Source organism: Ovis canadensis, chromosome 2 (assembly GCF_042477335.2).
Source record: "Ovis canadensis isolate MfBH-ARS-UI-01 breed Bighorn chromosome 2, ARS-UI_OviCan_v2, whole genome shotgun sequence".
Classification (NCBI taxonomy): Eukaryota; Metazoa; Chordata; class Mammalia; order Artiodactyla; family Bovidae; genus Ovis; species Ovis canadensis.
Window position 1 is genome coordinate 216,491,849 of NC_091246.1, and position 19,522 is coordinate 216,511,370.

The following is a 19,522-nucleotide window of genomic DNA, read 5'->3' on the forward strand; positions in this document are numbered from 1 at the left end:
AAGATATAAAAAGCTTTTGATAGATTTCAATACCCATTCATAACTTTTAATATTATTTGTAAAATAATAAGTAGTTTTTTTAATTTGATGGAGAATATCTACAAAAAAACACATTTATATAAATATCACACTTAACAGTAAAATATTGAAAGTATTCTCCCTGGGATAAGGGAATAGACACATTTATATAATACCACGACATATCCAACAGTTTTCTAGAGGTCCTAACCAGTAACAAAGCTGAGCAAAAGAAGTAGAATTTATAAAGATGGGAAACAAAGATTAAAACAGATAAAATGATTGCGAATGCCAAATTCTAAAAGAATCCAAGGGAGATAATTGGAATTAAAAATTTAATTTTTTATATTATTCATTTTACTGGGTACAAGGCTACATAAAAATTAATTAAATTTTTATATATCAGCAACAAAATATTAGAAAACTATTTTTTAAATGATGCCATTTATGAGAGGATAACATTAATACATATAAATTATCCTGTGCAAGATATACAATAACTCTTCACATAAAACTATAAAAAATTATTGAAATGTATCAAATAAGGCCTAGTTCAAGTTGCTGATTTTTCCTAGTGTTTTATACATTAAATGAAATAAATAATTTATTATACTAATTCTAAATTGTATAAGAATATGTATAAGTTCAAGGGTAAAAAATACAATTTTAAAGAATCATGTTGAGAATATACTCTATAAATTATCAAAACAACATAAAGCTATAGTAATTATGATAGTGTATTCTTCTCACAAGAACATTTAAATAGACCAATAGAATAAAATAGAGAATACAGAAACAAATATTAGATCCTTGAATTATAATAAAGTGATACTCAGCTCAGTTCAGTTGCTCAGTTGTGTCTGACTCTTTGAGACCCCATGGACTGCAGCTTGTCAGGCCTCCCTGTTCATCACCAACTCCCAAAGTTTACCCAAACTCATGTCCATTGTGTTGGTGATGCCATCCAATCATCTCATCCTCTGTCGTCCCCTTCTCCTCCCACCTTCAATCTTTCCCAGCATCAGGGTCTTTTCAAATGAGTCAGCTCTTCGCATCAGGTGGCCAAACACTGGAGTTTCAGCTTCAGCATCACTCCTTCCAATGAATATAATTCAGATCATTTGAAAAGGGAGAGTGTTTTCAATAAATGGTGCTGAGTGAATAGGAAATTCATGGTTTAAAAGAAAAGCTTTTCTATCATACCATCAACATTAATTTCAGTTATAAGGTACATCTACATATAGAAAGTGAAAGTGTTAGTCACTCAGTTGTTTCCAGTTCTTCCTGACCCCATGGACTGTAGCCTGCCAGCTCCTCTGTCCATGGGATTCTCTAGGCAAGAATACTGGAGTAGGTTGCCATGCCCTTTTCCAGGGGATCTTCCCAACCCAGGGATGGAACTCAGGTCTCTTGCATTGCAGGCAGATTCTTTTACCATCTGAGCCACCAGGGAAGCCCACATCTACATATGAAACCTAATCAAAAGGCTTCTGGAAATTAACATGGAAAAATGTCTGACAACCGTATGTTGGGGACAGCCAGGCTAAAGAATATCCTCAGAATATGCTCTCTGACAACAGTGCAAATAAATTAGAAATCAATAAATTATCTAGGATACTAAACAATACAATATATTGAATTTAAATGACAATTATAAACACAAAAGAAATCAGAAAATACTTTAACCTTAAAGATAATTAAAATGCAACATAAAAATGTTAAGATACAACTAAAGCAATAGTTAGGATTTTAATTTAATTTATTATATTAGAAATAAATGTCTAGTATAAATGTCTTATATAAATAAATGTCCAGTATATAATGACAATGAAGATGGAAACGGCAATCCACTCCATTATTCTTGCCTGGGAAATCCAGAGGACAGAGGAACCTGGTGAGCTACAATTCGTGGGGTTGCAGAGTCAGACAGGACTTGGCAACTAAACAATAACAATATAATGACAAATCAGGATTTATGACAGGATTCTGCATCTGTTCAACATAAAATTTTACATAATTTATCATACATTTAGAATAATGGGTAATGGTGGGAAAAACAATATTTTCATTGCAAAATGATACAAACTTACAGCAAAGTAGTGATGGGAACTTCTTCAATGTTATAAAAGACAAATATAAGAAGTTATAGCTAACATGATAGACAAAGTTTAACATTTGCATATCATCCCCCTAAGATCAGAAAAAAAAAATCCAAGGACTCTTTTTCATCAGTTCTGTTTAACACTGTACTGGAGGAGCTAGTCATTGCAGCAAGAGAAGAAAAAAATACGCATAGCGTTAAGAAAATAGTTGTCATTGCAGACATCATCATGTACATAGAAAACACTACTAAATGTACCAAAGAGCTTCTTGAACTTATAAGGGAGTTTAGAAAATTCATAGAATGCAAGATGACTCCAAAAAATTAAATATATTTTTATGTATAAAAATGTATACTTAGAAATTAAAATAAATTAAAATTAAATTATAAAACAGTACCATTCACAGTAGTTTTAAGAAACATAAGTAATTCAGAAATAAATTTAAAGACATATATGTGAAACCTGTCTTCAAAATCAACAAAACATTGCAGATATTCAATAAAACAGCTTAACAAACTTGAAAAAGTACACATTATAAGAAGTATGCTATCAGACTACTACTGTGATTAAACTAGAAATTTATAAGAGAAAGATTACTCAAAAATATTTGGAAAATGTCCAAATATTTGTATATTAAACAACAGACCAAAATAACTCATGGGTGAAAGAAAAGCCTTGGGAGAAATTTAAAAATATTTTGAAGTAAATGAAAATGAAAATACAACCTTTCAAAATTTGTGGAAAATAGTAAAAGAGGTGCTTAGAGGAAAACTTACAGCATTAAATGCATATATTATTAATAAGGTTATTATTAATAATAAAAACCAGTTCATAAATCAATGAAAACAAAATACTTGAGAAAATCAACAAAGTCAAAAGTTGGTTCTTTGAAAAAATCGATATAATTGATAAATTTCTAGCCATACGAATCAAGAAAAAGAGAGAATATATAAATTATTAATATTAGAAATGAAAAAGGTACCATCACTATGGATCCCACAGACATTAAAAGGAAATAAAGAAATATTATTAACAATTCTATGCTCACATATCGATAAAGATGAAATGCACCAATTCTTCAAAAGACACAACATATCAAAACCCACAGAAAAGAGAAACAGACAACCTGAATAGTCCTGTATCTATTAAATACACTGAATAAATAATTAACAACCTTCCAAAACAGATCAACAGGCTCAAAAGCCTTCACTGGTGAATTCTATCAAATACTTAAAAAAAGATACCAATTTTGTTCAATCCGTTCCACAAAACAGTGGCAGAGGGAACACTTCCTAAATCATTATATAAAGTTAGCATAACCTCTAATACAAGAAACTTTTAATACAAGAATTACAGCCAATACCTTTCATGAACACAAATGCAAAATTCTTCAGTAAAATCTTAGGAAATTAAATCCACAATGTATAAAAATAATTATACACCATGACCAAGTGGAACTTATTCCAGCTATGGAATATTGTTAATGGATCGATCAATTTCACCTATCACATCAAGAGGATAAAAAGAAAGGTGATATGATCTTAGTTGCAGGAAAATCATTTGAAAAATCAACCCCCCATTCATGATTAAAGCTCTCAGCAAACTAAGAGAGGAAACTCCTCAATTTGATAATGCACATCTATGAATAATCTAACAGCTAATATTATATTTATTGGTGGGAAATTTGGTGCTTTTCCTCTGAGATTGAGAACAAGGTAACATTGTGCTCTTACCTCTCCTGTTCAACATCATACTGGAAGGCAATAAGACAACAAAAGCAAATAAAACGTCCACAGATTGAGAAGGCAGAAATAAAACTCTTTGTTTGCAAGTGACATGATTGTACATGTAGAAAACTCCAAAAAATGGACTAAGAAATTTGCCTGAAACTAGTGGGAGATTATAACTAGGATGCAGGATACATGGTTAATATGTAAAAGTCAGTTTCTTTCTTATACACAGCAATGAGCAATTTACATTTGAAATTAAAAACATAGCATTTATATTAGTGCCAAGAAAATAAAATACTTAGGTATAAATCTAATAAATTATGTATTATGAGTAGATTCAACATTGTCATGATATAGTTCTTATCAACTTGATCTGCAGATTCAATGCAATCACAATCAAAATCCTAGCAAGTTACTTTGTGGATATGGACAAAGTTAATCAAATTTTGTTATGAAAAGGAAAGAGACCCAGGATAGCCAATGTATGTTTGAAGAACAATCTTGGAGGACTTACAGTATCTGACACCAAGACTTAGAAAGCTGTAGTATTCAAGGCAGGGTAATAGTGGTAAATGAGCAGACAAATAGACCAATGGAACAGAGAAGAGTCCAAAAGGACTCACACAAATATATTCACTTGACTTTTGATGAAGACATAAAGGCAATCCAGTGGAGAAAATACGATCTTCAACAAATGGTGCTAAAACAACTGGATATTCACATGCAAAAAAAAAAATGGATCTAGACAGAGACCTTGCACGCTTTACAATAATTTACTCAAAATGAATCATAAAGTGAATATTTGTGTTCCTCCAAAATTCATATGCTAAAACCTAATACCCAATGAGATAGTATTGGGAGGTGGGGTTTGGGGTGGTGCTTAGGTCATGTAGGTGAAGTCGTCAAGAATAGGATTGATACTTTTGTACAAGAGGCCCTAGAAAGCTCCCTTGCTCCTTTCACCACGCGAAAACACCCTAAGAAGGTGTTATTCATGAGGAAATGGGCTCTCCCCAGACACAATCTGCTGGCACCAAGCTCTTGAACTTTTCAGCTTCCAGAACTGAGAAACAAGTGTTGTTTATAAGTCACTCACTTTATGATATTTTTATTATGGCAGCCTTAATGGACTAAGAATTAAACAAAAAACACAAAGTTATTAAACCATAAAGATAATGCAAGAGGAAATCCTAGGAAACTTGAGTCTGGCAATGCCTTTTTAAATACAGCACTAAATGCATGATTCATGAAAGAAAAATTGATAAGTCGGACTTCATTAAAATTAAAAAGCTTTGATCTGTGGAACACACACCCTGCTAACCAAAAGTAGAACATTTCATTGGTAAGCAGAATGACATAAAACGAAGAAGCAAGTGCCTTAGGACCCAGCTTGCTAATATATGCACAGATCCTCACAGACAAGAGTTTAAAGCCATGGGGGCTTGATGGAATTTGGTGGCGCCATCCTCACTGCTCCGATGTGGCTGCAAAACAAATACTGAATGCTATTTTGTCTTTTTTTTTGTAAAAGCAAAAATCCTCCTTGGATTTCTTTCAGTTAGTGAAAAATATACTAATGTAGATCAATAAAAGAGAAGTGGCATGCAGCAAAGTTTTAGAAAGCAGGGGAATCCCTGTATTGGGAAGTTTGTACTTCCTATTCAGTTTTTTGAAATGTAAAACTGTTTTGAGAAATAGAAATCTATTAATAATAATCTTTAAAAAAAACCCAAGAAGACAAATTGAGACCTATACCATGTTCATGGATTAGAACAGTCAGTAGTAATAAGATGGCAATAATGCCAAAAACTGACCTATAAATTGAACACAATTCCAATTAAAACACCGTATTATTTTTATAGCAATGGATAAGGCACCAAAACTTATGGAAAAATGCAAAGTACTAGATGATTCAAAAGAATTTTGAAAAAGAAGATTGTAAGACTTGGCAATACATGACTTCAAGACTAACTGTAAAACTAGAGTAATCAAAACAATATTTTGGCTTATAGACAATGACACTAGGGAGAACTGTGTTCAACACCAGAACACAATATCTTTTTACTTTGAACTCAGAGTTGATGCGGATGCAGGGGAGTTCTACCAGAAGTGAAGGAAGGTAGAAGGAGCACCACTACCTACCTTGGGATGTTTTTCTTGCACAGAACTAATAGGAACTGAGAAATAATAATAGAAGTAATAGAGGATTGATGACATACTCTCAGTGAACATCTGCAGCTTTGTGCTAGGTCATGAATGTCAACTTCTAACGCTCTAGTAGGATTCTTACTCCTTCTTTCCTTCCATATCATTTAATAATCCCCTAAGACCTCCTTGACTCATTGGTAAAGACCCTGATGCTGGGAGGGATTGGGTGCAGGAGGAGAACGGGATGACAGAGGATGAGATGGCTGGATGGCATCACCGACTCATTGGACATGAGTTTGAATGAACTCCGGGAGTTGGAGATGGACAGGGAGGCCTGGCGTGCTACAATTCATGGGGTTGCAAAGAGTCGGACACGACTGAGCAACTGAACTGAACTGAACTGACTGAAGACCTCCTTATTCTCAATCGGGCCAGTTTCTGAGGAGGAGTCCCAACTCCTCCAAACTCCTTGTTACTTGGTATGCCCTGACACTTTCAACCTCACTGTGAGCATTGGGACATGGAATGAAGCTGGACAGAGGGAAGCAATACACAGAACATGGGGTGTGATTTTCGAGACCAGCGTTTCAGATTTTGCTCAGTTTTGGTTTATAATCTTTACAGTGTCTCATCATTAGATCTCTTTTTCAACCTGAAAATTGAGGAACTTGGGCCAAATGCCTAAGAAATCAACCCCAAGGTTCTACGGTTTTATGATTCTATGGATAATTTAAGTGACAAAACCAAATTATAACTATTGTTGAAACTGCACAGATCACACCCCACTATCTTGGTAACCTTCTTAGCACTCCATGTAGAAGCCAGAAACAATTGTAAATTGCATCTTACCTCTCTTACTTACAATGAAAAGCTGTTCTATGATTATGAAGATTCCATGGTAAAGAATTATGTTTTCTCAGTTGGTAATATTTCTTTCAAAAGTATTTAAGAGGTAATTCTTTTAAATGGTGACATTTCAAGGTCAACGTTTTCTGTGCTAATTCATTATTCTTGTATCATTCTTCATATTCTTCACAGACTCTTATTCATTACCTAATTATATCCTCATATTAAAAATGCCAGAGGCATAGGGCTAACATTTTTTAATCCTTATTTGACACAGTCATACATGAGATTTATACTAAATGAATTGACCCTGGAACTTGCATTTGGCTATTTAGAATGTACTGTTGTTGAAGGCAAGTATTTTTTTTTGGGGGGGGGGGTGGTGGGAGGGGAGTTCTGTTTTATTCACTTCTGTTTCCACAGTGCCTAAAACAGTGCCTGACTCACAGCAAACTTAATACATATTTGTAGAAGGAATAAACGAATGAACAAATCTGATTAGTGATCGAACGGGGGTCTAATAATTCTCTAAACCCTCAACCCTTGTTCCTTTAGTACTGACAGGAGTTATTCTTTGTCCTCATGCTTCCCCCCAATTTTCCTATCTATTCTGGGACGCAACCGTCTTGAGGCATGTGGAGGCAAGGCCAGGGAGCTCTCTTCACTGAGGGGTAACCGGAACTCCCACCGTCACAGTGATGGAGACGGGAAAAGAGAGGCCTCTATGCGGGACTCCTCTTTGAGAGACTAAAGCTGACGCCACCTCCCCCGTCTCCTCGCCCCAGCCACTCCGAGTTCACCAAGGATATCAGAAAAGGGTCCAAATGGGTCCCTCCGTCCCAAAGGTGCTGGTCTCACTCTGCTTCTGGTGGCGGAGAAGGCAGGGATTCTTTAAAGGGGGCCCCCACAGTCCCAAGCCCGAAGTGGCTGGGGTTTGGCCTGCGCTCTGAAGCCGCTACCCTCGCGGTCCCCGCCGGACGGCGGGCCAACAGCTGCGGAAGGCGGGGCGGCCGCGCTCCCCTCCAGGACATTGTGGCGGTGCCCGCGCCAGCCCCGCCTCCGCCGCCGCCCGGGCCGCCGTTCGGGCGGGGCTTGTGGGGGGCGAGGGGCGGGGCCTGCGGAGGGCGGGGTGGCCGCGGGGAGCCGGCGGCCAGGGCGGCGCTCAGACTGGGCCGGGAGCTCCGGCTGCGCGGGCTCTCGGCGGCCGCGGCGACAGCATCCTCCACCGCCTCCTCTCTTTCTTTTCTTCCCCTCCGCTTCTTTCTTTTCTTTCTCCTTCTCCTTCTTTTCCTGCCCTGTCCCACCCCCACCCACCCCCTGCTCCTTCTCCAGAGGACCTTAGGTCCTCAAGTCCTGAGCGGTGGCAGCGGCGACTGCGGGTGCATCGTTTCCGCGCCCAGGTAAGAGAGCCGTTCCCCACCTCTGATTCAGTATAAACGTGCTTCTCCCTTCTGCCTCGCGCACAGCGTGGAGGGAGGAGAAGGAGCCCAGGGAAGGAACGGGGATGAGAAGGGATTTGTCTCATCCCGTGTCTTGGGAGCAGGCACAGGTTGGTCGAACTGTCTCCCACCTGGCGGCAGCTTCAGGCCCGGCCTCTCTAGGTGTAACTACTACGCAGCAGGGGACCAGGGCTGTACCTGGGCTCTGGATTTGGAGAAGGGTGTGTGACCTTGGTAGGTACCGCTTTGAAGCGCACGGGAACTTACATCGGGTTAGGATACTTGTCTTTAAAGCTAATATTACCTGAGCTGGGGAAAGATAGACAATGAATTATACTGGGGTAAAAGAGAATTTCGAAGTAGAGGTTTTTTGTTTAGGTTTTCTTTTGTTTTTGGTCCATCGAACTGCAGAGAACTGCACACTGACGGATGAGTAAGTTAAAGAAACCTTGTCAATTCGAAATCATTTCCCTGTAATTGTCCCAGACACAGCTGGAAGAGAAAGACTGACGAATGTTTATAGTTTTAGGAAAATGAAAAATTAATGTCTTGTCTCGATGGAGGGCAGGATACGAAAAAATGAGTCTGGATGAGCTTGAACGTCTACATAGTCTTTCTTTTTAAGAGATGGGAGTGGGAGGCAGCATCTACAGTCCACCAGTTTTTTTCTTTTTCTTCTTAAAAGGCGTTTTGGGGGCTGCAGTGTTTGGTGTCTTCCTTCTCCAACTTTGTCTTTTGTTTAAGGATGAAAATTTAAAGAAAGAGTGTTTGAGAGGAGCCAGGAGTGGGGATGTGTGTGTTTGGGTGTGTGTAGGGAGGAGGGGATAGTAAAATGGATGGGGTCAGAAAAAAACATCCTTGAAAACTGGAAATGGATGTTAATACTGCCTGGCATCAGGGTTTGGGGATTTTGTCAGAAAATTAAAAAGCTTTCATTAGCTACAAGCCCGTTTGTAACAGTTGCTGGGTGCCATCAGCTGGAAGCCCTTAGCATAATGATTCCAGGACATAGACCCTTTATTACTGACTCAGTGTGAAGGGTTTTTGTTTAAATGCACACACAAGCATGCACAGGCATATGGTGGTACACACCACAAACACACACACACATAAACACATTCGCACTTATAAATATATACCTAATTTTGCAGAAGAGAGTAGTACTTAAAAGACGAGTCTTAAAATGTTTATCCTTGAAGGTTTGGGGATTATGGTGTGAATCAAATTTGTACTGCAGAACAAATAAATATATGTTGTTGGGTAGTATATAAGTTTGGATGTGAGGCAAAGGGATTAATGAATATCGGTAAGGTATTAAATGTCAAAAATATGATTTATTTTGAAATGATTGGTCTGGGAGAGGAAATGACTGCTCGCTGAAATTGAGGTTTGCAGCCGCAGTGAGGCGATGGAGAACAAAGCCTTTTATGTGAGCCATGTTATGCAAAATGTCCCATGCTTGAGCGGCAGGTACCAGCCCAGTATAACGCATGGCTCTGTAACCCTGTCATTTCACTGTGGGCAATTAAAATTTTTTTGGCAATGGAAACAGATTAAATAAATAAAAGCTCTTTAAAATGCCCAAGAGGAAGATTATAGCCTTTCACTTGACTGTGACACAAAACACCCATTTAGCTGGTCAGTTGCTACGTATTTTGGTAGAAATCTTTATGACTCTGTAAAAATATCATGGGCGTTTCAATCACCCCCTCTTCATGCACAGAAACATTTCCTTCCCAAGAAAAGGTGAAATGCATTTTTCTCTTTCAATAAAAAGTATAGTTATGTGTGTGTATTTTAAGGTTAATTTCCTGATAAATTTATCTGATTATCATACCTTTATATCTGGAATCCACAGTTTGCATTGAGCAGAGCTATTGTGCCATTAGGATCAGTGGTACGTGCTATTTGCCTGTGCTTTATTTAATTTCAATTTTTAGTATTTCATAATATGCTACAGTATTATTTAATTTCCTAAAGGTTTTTTCCCCCATAAGCAGAAAATTGCTTAACATACATCTATAGATCTGAGCAATTAAAAATTGAGCTTCCTTAAAAATTTTTTTATACATGAATGTCCATTTTCTGTTTTTCTCCTCTTTTCCCTCACCTCCATCAAATAACCTGTTTATCGTGACTCTGTCTATGCTCCTTTAAGCTTCTGGTTCTGTCTAGATTGTGAAGAGCAGAGCAGCTTTCTCAGGAATTTTGAATTTAGGATGTGTTCATTCTCTGTAGCAACTCTCCTAGGATGACGTGTTTACAGCACCTTCTCAGGGAGGAGAAGGAGAAAGAATGTGCTGACAGAGCCTGACCCAGTGAAACTGGCACAGCCATTACCTCATCCTAGTAGCTACTTCAAACTCATTGAGAGAGCAAGCACCCTCTCAGTGGAAACCAAACACCAGCAGCACACCCTCCTGATGCAGAAGCCTTTCACTTCCCACAGCAGCCTTACTCTGTTGCTCTGCTAAGGTTAAAGGGATATTTCCTCTTTTACATATTTCTTTTCAAGGATCTTGAACTTGGTCATAAATATGCTGCCAGAAATGAAACCTGGCACAGCATCCCCTAAACCTGAAAGAATAATTTCATTCCTGTACCACTTTTGGCTTAAAATCAATTTGCAGATTTTCTAAACACATCAGAAGGGAAAAGGAAGAAGAATGCTTATTGGCATATATTTGCATGTTTTCTTATGATACACATTTTTTGGTAAAATTTTACTAGCATCCAGATAGCAGACTGGATTGCTATGCTTTTGAAAAATGGGGTTGTGCTCTTGGACTTTAAAGTGCAATAGTTATAACGTTTGCTTAGATGCACATGACTGTATGTACATCCTTAAACCATTCATTGATGTCCCCATAAGATTGAGCGTATGAAACCAACTTGGAGATTTTAGTATTCAAGTTGATCACTTTGGTTAATGAATTCCTTTCAGTGCTTAATTTCCTCTTGACAGATTAAGATAAAGAATCTAAAATAACAGTTACAGTGGATAATAACACTACCTCCAGAACAATGTCATATTTCTTAATCCTAAAAGCAGTCATTTAGGTAAGTTATTAGTAATGCATTAGTGAATGTTACTAAAGATAATATTCTGAAACAATTATAAACTCTTATGTCTCTGGTATATCAGGTAAAGATGTCATTAAGCTCTTTGAGTCATGTCTGATTCTCTCAGATATGTCTGTCCTTTTGTATTTCAGTTCTTTCTACGCCTTTCTTAATTTGATCTGCTCAATCTAAACCTTCTTAAGTGTGAGCAGTATTTTGATCATTTCACTGATTTTTTTCCTCTCCTTTCATTCTGTTCTTTGTAATCTCTTGTTTGAATGTTAGTCTTCTCCAGGCATTTTGTCTTCAATACTCTTATTACAAACAGCCTTTACTCTTCATTTAGGAGAGCATTTATTCCATCTTATTTATTTATTTGTTTTGTTAGTTCAGTTCAGTTGCTCAGTCGTGTCCAACTCTTTGAGACTCCATGGACCGTAGCACACCAGGCTTCCCTGTCCATCACCAACTCCTGGAGCTTGCTCAAACTCATGTCCATTGAGTCAGTGATGCCATCCAACCATCTCATCTTCTGTTGTCCCCTTCTCCTCCTGTCTTCAATCATTCCCAGCAACAGGGTCTTTTCCAGTGAATCAGTTCTTCGAGTCAGGTGGCCAAAGTATGGGAGTTTCAGCTTCAGCATCAGTTATGTATTTTGTTATGTGTCTATTATATTTCTACTGGATGCAGAATATCTTCCTGGAGACTAAATGTAGAGACACAAAAAGTACTACAGGGCTCCTGGCTTTAAGAAATCTTCAAATAAAGTTAGACGAATTTGTTTCTTTTGTAATGGGGAATAACTAAAAAAATAACATTTACATGAGCAGTTATTGTATTTCAGATATGGGACACAAGGGACTGCACATGGGGACAGTAGTGTCCCAAACCTCAAAGACAATTTTTTGTGTATCACTATGTAAATGTCCTAATGTAGACCCTGTATACCTGACCTCCTTTTTTCATATATGTATTTTCTCTATATAATTATATATAGAAGGAGAAGGAAATGGCAACCTGCTTCAGTATTCTTGCCTGGGAAATCCAATGGACAGAGAATCCTGGGGGGCTACAATCCACCGCATCGCAAGAGTCAGACATGACTTACCCACTAAACAACAACATATATAATTGTATAAATATTTGTATATATATAAACTGGGGCTTCCCTGGTGGCTCAGTGTTAAAGAATCCGCCTGCCCAATGCAGGAGACACAGGTTCAATCCCTGGATTGGGAAGCTCCCCTGGAGAAGGAAATGGTAACCCACTCCAGTATTCTTGCCTGGAGAATTCCATGGAGAGAGGAGCCTGTTATGTTAATAGGCCTTTTAGAGAAAATAATTAAGCTTCTAAGATCACAAAGCTGGACTTCTTTCTTGCTTTCTTTTTTTCTTCCTTTCCTCTTCACCCATTTTCCTTTCTTCCTTTCTTCTTTCCTTCCTTTGCTCTTTGCTTTCAATTTGTATTGGCCAAAAAACAAAACAAAACAAAACACCAATTTTTAGAAAATAGAACCTGCCATTTTTATTGTAATTTATTTTCCATTATATCCATATTTCTCATTTAACATACACTTTTATGCCAACTTCTTCTCAGGGCTTCATCACTGTCTTGGTCCTTCCTTTGATCTTGACTTATATATACTCTGGCCTTGAACAAACTTTTCCTTGTATACCAGTCTTTGATCCTGTTTCCTTTCTCTGGAAAGCCTTTCTGAATCAGGAAGAAAAGGTACTGCCTTGTGTCTTCCCATTATTTGTACGCAAGCTGACCCAGATTCCCTTATCTTATAGACAGTTGCTTATCCCAGCTGTGTTCTTACCAGCCTTCTTCAAATGACTTGAAAAAGGTAAACATGGTGTAGCTGTACAACCTACTGCTTTCAAATGAAAATTTTGATTAGCTAACTTTATTTTGTTATTTTATTCACCTGACATCAAATAAAATGGAAACTGAGTAGTAAAGTCATCTGGGCTTTCCTGGTGTCTCAGAATCTGCCTGCCAATACACGAGATGTGGATTTGATCCCTGAGTCAAGAAGAACCCCTGGAGGAGGAAATGGCAACCCACTCCAGTATTCTTGCTTGAGAGATCCCATGGACAGAGGATCCTGGTGGGCTACAGTCCATGGGTTGCAAAGAGTCAGACACAACTTAGTGATAGAGCATGCACCCACAGTAAAGTCATTATCTGTCAGGCAGTCCACTGTCTTCATTTTATGCTAGTTAACTACACTGATGTTCCCTTAAGTTGAACTGAATTAATTTAATTTTAAATAAAATATCCCTAGCTACATTGCTGTGTACAACATTATCATTAACCATCTTAAATCCATCTCTCAGTAATCATAAAATATAGTGCTTGAATGTCCATTAGTATATTTCATTGCTTAGCTATCTAGATCTCCTATATTTAAAGCAAACTTGTAAGTAAATATACAAACTTGCTCATTTAGTTTAAGATAGAATATTCATACTGATAGAACCTTTTATATTGCATTAAAGTATTAATGGGTTTATTGTTGCCCATGTTGTATTGTTATAACAGTTCCAACAACACTGTATTATCTTGCTAATGGACAACAGTGAAATTATATAATAAAATGGTATGAGAAAATGTTTCCTAGTTTTATTGACTAGGAAGCATCACAATTAAATAATTCTTAGCTTTGAAATTGTATTACTTTATTTGGGTATTGTGCCTCTCAAAGCTGTAATTTAGTCTTTCATTTGAACGGTGTTTTTGAACAAAACAGTATTTTAAACAATAAGCTGCCTGTTTTTCTGGCATTTATGAGACCACATTCCTTTGGCCCACTTTGAAAACAAAGAAGCAAAAAAAAAAGTTTTTAGGATCAGTAGTGCATTCTTTTTATGTTAGTGTCATCTAGTATAGCTAGGAGAAGATCTGATTCTATAATTTACTACACATACTTATTATATCATTTGAATGAAGAACTGCAGTCTGTGGCATACAAATCTTTGCTATATGGAGTTATAATACCTGTAACAACCTATTAGTCCATGAAATTTGTTCACTTTGTGTTTTCCAAAGGGCTATCATAGTGATATTTGTGTTTGTATATGTAATAATCACAGGATTGTTGTTGTTCAGTTACTAAGTCATGTCCAACTCTTTGCATCCATGGACTGCAGCACGCCAGACTTCCCTGTCCTTCACTATCTCCTGGAGTTTGCTCAAACTCATGTCTATTGAGTTGGTGATGCCATCCAACCATCCCATCCTCTGTCGCCCCCTTCTCCTTCTGCTCTCAATCTTTCCTAGCATTAGGGTCTTTTCCAATGAGTTGGCTCTTCTCATCAGGTAGCCAAAGTATTGGATCTTCAGCTTCAGCATCAGTCCTTCCAATGACTATTCAGGACTGTTTTCCTTTAGGATTGACTGATTTGATCTCCTTGCAGACCAAGGGACTCTCAAGAGTCTTCTCCAGCACCACAGTTTGAAAACATCAGTCTTCTTTATGGTCCAGCTTTCACATTTGTATATGAAGAATTGATGCTTTTGAACTGTGGTGTTGGAGAAGACTCTTGAGAGTCCCTTGGACTGCAAGGAGATCCAGCCAGTCCTTTCTGAAGGAGTTCAGCCCTGGGATTTCTTTGGAAGGAATGATGCTAAAGTTGAAAGTCCAGTACTTTGGCCACCTCATGCGAAGAGTTGACTCACTGCAAAAGACTCTGATGCTGGGAGGGATTGGGGGCAGGAGGAGAAGGGGACGACAGAGGATGAGATGGCTGGATGGCATCACTGAATCAATGGACATGAGTCTGAGTGAACTCCGGGAGTTGGTGATGGACAGGGAGGCCTGGCGTGCTGCGATTCATGGGGTCGCAAAGAGCCGGACATGACTGAGCAACTGAACTGAACTGAACTGGAAAATCCATAGCTTTGACTGTATGAACCTCTGTCATGAAAGTGATATCTCTGCTTTTTAATACACTATCTAGCTTTGTCATAGCTTTCCTTCCAAGGAGCAAGTGTCTTAATTTAATGGCTGCAGTCACCATCTGCAGTGATTTTTGGAGCCCAAGAAAATAAACTGTGTCACTGCTTCCACTTTTTCCCCATCTGTTTGCCATGAGTTGATGGGATCGGATGCCTAATCGTATTTTTTGAATGTTGAGTTTAAACCAGCTTTTTCGCTGTCCTCTTTTTACCCTCATTAAGAAACTCTTTAGTTCTCTTTGTTTTCTGCCACTGGAGTGGTATCATCTGCATATTTCATATTTCTCTGGGAAATCTTGGTTCTGGGCTTGTGATTCATCCAGCCTGGCGTTTCACACGAAGCACTTTGTATATTGTCACCCTACTTATTTAACTTCTATGCAGAGTACATCATGAGAAACGCTGGGCTGCAAGAAGCACAAGCTGGAATCAAGATTGCTGGGAGAAATATCAATAACCTCAGATATGCAGATGACACCACCCTTATGGCAGAAAGTAGAACTAAAAAGCCTCTTGATGAAAGTGAAAGAGGAGAGTGAAAAAGTTGGCTTAAGCTTAACATTCAGGAAACTAAGATCGTGGCATCTGGTCCCATCACTTCATGGCAAATAGATGGGGAAACAGTGGAAACAGTGGCTGACTTTATTTTTTGGGCTCCAAAATCACTGCAGATGGTGATTGCAGCCATGAAATTAAAAGACGCTTACTCCTTTGAAGGAAAGTTATGACCAACCTAGACAGCATATTACAAAGCAGAGACATTACTTTGTCAACAAAGGTCTGTCTAGTCAAGGCTATGGTTTTTCCAGTAGTCAGGTATGGACGTGAGAGTTGAACTATAAGGAAAGCTGAGTGCAGAAGAATTGATGCTTTTGAACTGTGGTGTTGGAGAAGACTGTTGAGAATCCCTTGGACTGCAAGGAGATCCAACCAGTCCATCCTAAAGGAGATCAGTCCTGGGTGTTCACTGGAAGGACTGGTGTTGAAGCTGAAACTCCAATACTTTGGCTACCTCATATGAAGAGTTGACTCATTTGAAAAGACCCTGATGTTGGGAAAAATTGAAGGCAGGAGGAGAAGGGGATGACAGAGGATGAGATGGTTGGATGGCATGACCAACTCAATGGACATGAGTTTGGGTGGACTCCAGGAGTTGGTGATGGACAGGGCGGCCTGGCATGCTGCAGTTCATGGGGTCACAAAGAGTTGGATACAACTGAGTGACTGAACTGACTGACTGACTGACTCTGCATAGAAGTTAAATAAGCAGACAATATATAGCCTTGATGTACTCCTTTCCCAATTTAGAACCAGTTCATTGTCCCATGTCCGGTTCTAACTGTTGCTTCTTGACCTGCAAACAGGTTTCTCAGGAGACAGGTATGGTGGTCTGGTATTCCCATCTCTTTAAGAATTTTCCACAGTTTGTTGTGCCCACACAGTCAAAGGCTTTCAAGTAATCAATGAAGCAGAAGTAAGTGTTTTTCTGGGATTCTCTTGCTTTTTCTTTGATCCAAAGGATGTTGGCACTTTGATCTCTGGTTCCTCTGCCTTTTCTAAATCCAGCTTGTACATTTGGAAGTTCTCAGTTCATGTACTACTGTTAGCCTTATATTAGTATTTATATATAGCATTTTTTCTTAGTTGAGATAAATTGTTATACAGTTGATTTATAAAAAATTGAAAATTGTACTTTGATGTTCACATGAGAATATTGATTTTAAATACACTTTTATAGGAAAAACAATGGTATTTGTTTTCATTCATAAAATCAAATTAAACAAATTTCAAATAATTATTATATTTTTCTGTGTTGAGAGATAAGATCCAAATTCCATTGTTCATTATTGAATTGAAATGATAAAGCTAAATTTGGTGCTCAATATCAAAGCATCTCCATGTTGATCAAGTGTCCTAAGTTGAAATACTGGTCACTTAAATTTATCTTTTAGGAAGTGCATATGACATTGCTATTGCATGGAAAATGCAGATTTTCTTCTTTTTAAAGAGGAGAAACCAGTATTGATGGAACTTTAGAAATTTTACTTCTGAGAAAGCACCAAGCATCCTACTGGAAGCTACATCTCTTATGAAACCATGAAGTGGGTATGATCTAGGGTTTATTTAAATGGGTTTGGCTGCTGCATCTCAAACTAAAGCTTGCCTCATTCATAATTGTATGATGTAAACTATTATAGACTATTAATTGGTCTTTGGTGAAGTTGACATTTTGTGGATTTTTTAAAAGTGCTTATCACTTTTAGACTCAGTCATAAGTTCCATGATTAGGGGGTGTGGTTTTACTTTATTTTGAATAGAACCATATTAAATGAAGGTGGTCCATATCAAAATTATAATTTATTAAACTTTATACAATCTAGGAAGTCTCACTGCACCATTTCTGAAAGACCTCCATCAGGTTTTGGGAGAAGAATCCTAATTTTTCTGTTAAAAAACTGATATTTATTTCTATTAAAAAAACATATTGAGCAAACATATTTTTAATGAAATCCTTTCCTTTTGCTTAATATGTTTATAGTCTATATAACAGAGTGACTTATTGTAACTCTGTTAATTAGTGTCTTAGAAGGATTCTGTGCTTGTACAAATGGAAATATAAAGTGTATCTTTCTGTGCCTCTGCCCTGTAGCATCAGTTCTTAAGACTTGCGAAGTATGTATAAGTTAGGAGCAAATGGTGTGAACCTCTGATGTGCGTGTAAGGAAACTGGGACAGGGAGTGGTTAAATGACTTTCCTGAGATTCTGAGTGGTGGAGCCAGGCCTAAAATTGTTATTCAGGTCAGACTCAGCTCTTGGTAAGGAGTTGCCCATGAAGAACCATCTCACTCTGACTCTTCTTCCAATTTAGTTTATATTCCTGTTCTCTGACCTAAGGGTGGGGTGATCTGCCTGTCATACCTCCCCTACTTTGTGACTCAACTGTGATTTCACATGAATATAAAAGAAGGAGAGACTCAGCATTTTAAGGCCATTCCAATGAGCTCTGTGCCAGCTCCACTACTGAACATGGTGAGGCTAAACCTGGTCCAGGAAACACTGACCAGGCTGCTGCTCCAGGTTCATTCGTGTGGTTTGGATCTCTTAGGACAGACATGTAAACTCTCTGGGGATGTGTGCCCAGACTCAAGCTGCTTGAAAAGCCAAGGAGCTTTTCTCTGAACTTGAACTATCCATACTGATGCCTCCAGATTGGTTAAGTTTGTGTTTAAACTTGACTTTGTGTACAAGAGAAATCCAACAAAAATAGCTGGTGGAAGCTTCTTTCTGACCTATAGCACTATGAAATTTTCTCAGAAATAGCTTTCCTTTTGTGTCTCCCCAGCTTTAACATTTTTAGCTAAAAGGAAGTGAGCTAGAAAGGCTGTGGCCTCTATGTCTGTGTCTGCTTCCTTCTTAACTTTCCTACTCTTGTATGTTTTGCTGTTTCTCTGCCTCTGGTGCTCCATGCCTCTTGTTTCTTTGCCTCATCCAAGGAGACAGCAAATTAAATAAGAATTAGGTATTTCCATCATTACTGTGTTCAGTAGAGCTTCACCTGTACCTACACTGCCTAGGCATCGTGGAGTCTTAAGTTGACAAATATTTGAAAAGCATGATGGGCAAATTGGAGGAAAGAAATGAGCAGAAACCATGCTTAAATATTTAAAGAGAAATATATTCCTAGTCAGTGAAAACTGAAACAGTACCACTATTTAGGGAGTGAAGGAATTCTAATGTCCTCCTTCTGTTAGAGAATGTTATATAGTGTGTCCTAATTCTCTAAATGGCCATATTTAATCATTAATCAAAATTGTAGTTACCGTTTTATCATTGAATGGATGGAACAAAATTCCTTAAAATATTTTCCATGACCATTTGAGATAGAATGGGCTGTGCATATTAGCTTTTCCTGAATATCTTTATTTTGAGCCATAAATCTAGAAAAAAACCATCTTATTTGCACATAAGTAATTCATACCTATGAAAGCAAATCTTTTGAAATAAGATATACTGTCCTCTTCTTCTTAGATGTGATTTACTGAATTTGACCAGTCTGAAAATCTAAATGATCCATAAAGAGTTAATTATCGTAGTAAATGATGTTCTTGGGAATAATTCATTTTTAACTTTTGTATTATGAATAATCTATACATGCTATTTTACAGGCAACGCATATTTGTAAACTTGCTCATGCAAAGTTAGTATGTGTA

General features: G+C 37.8%; 1 protein-coding gene across 26 annotated transcripts in view; it reads left to right on the forward strand.

Annotated features, from left to right (window-relative positions):
* The first annotated feature begins 7,922 nt into the window (after positions 1–7,922).
* Positions 7,923–19,522, forward strand: part of MAP2 (microtubule associated protein 2) — a 298,803-nt gene continuing 287,203 nt past the window's right edge. For 10 of the 26 annotated variants that reach the window (XM_069578186.1, XM_069578189.1, XM_069578201.1 and 7 more), the window contains exon 1: positions 7,964–8,244. The gene's annotated coding sequence lies outside the window, so the exon portion shown is untranslated. Of the gene's footprint in view, positions 8,245–19,522 lie in introns of all 26 variants that reach the window. The other 16 variants (XM_069578205.1, XM_069578214.1, XM_069578191.1 and 13 more) reach the window with 3 other exon arrangements.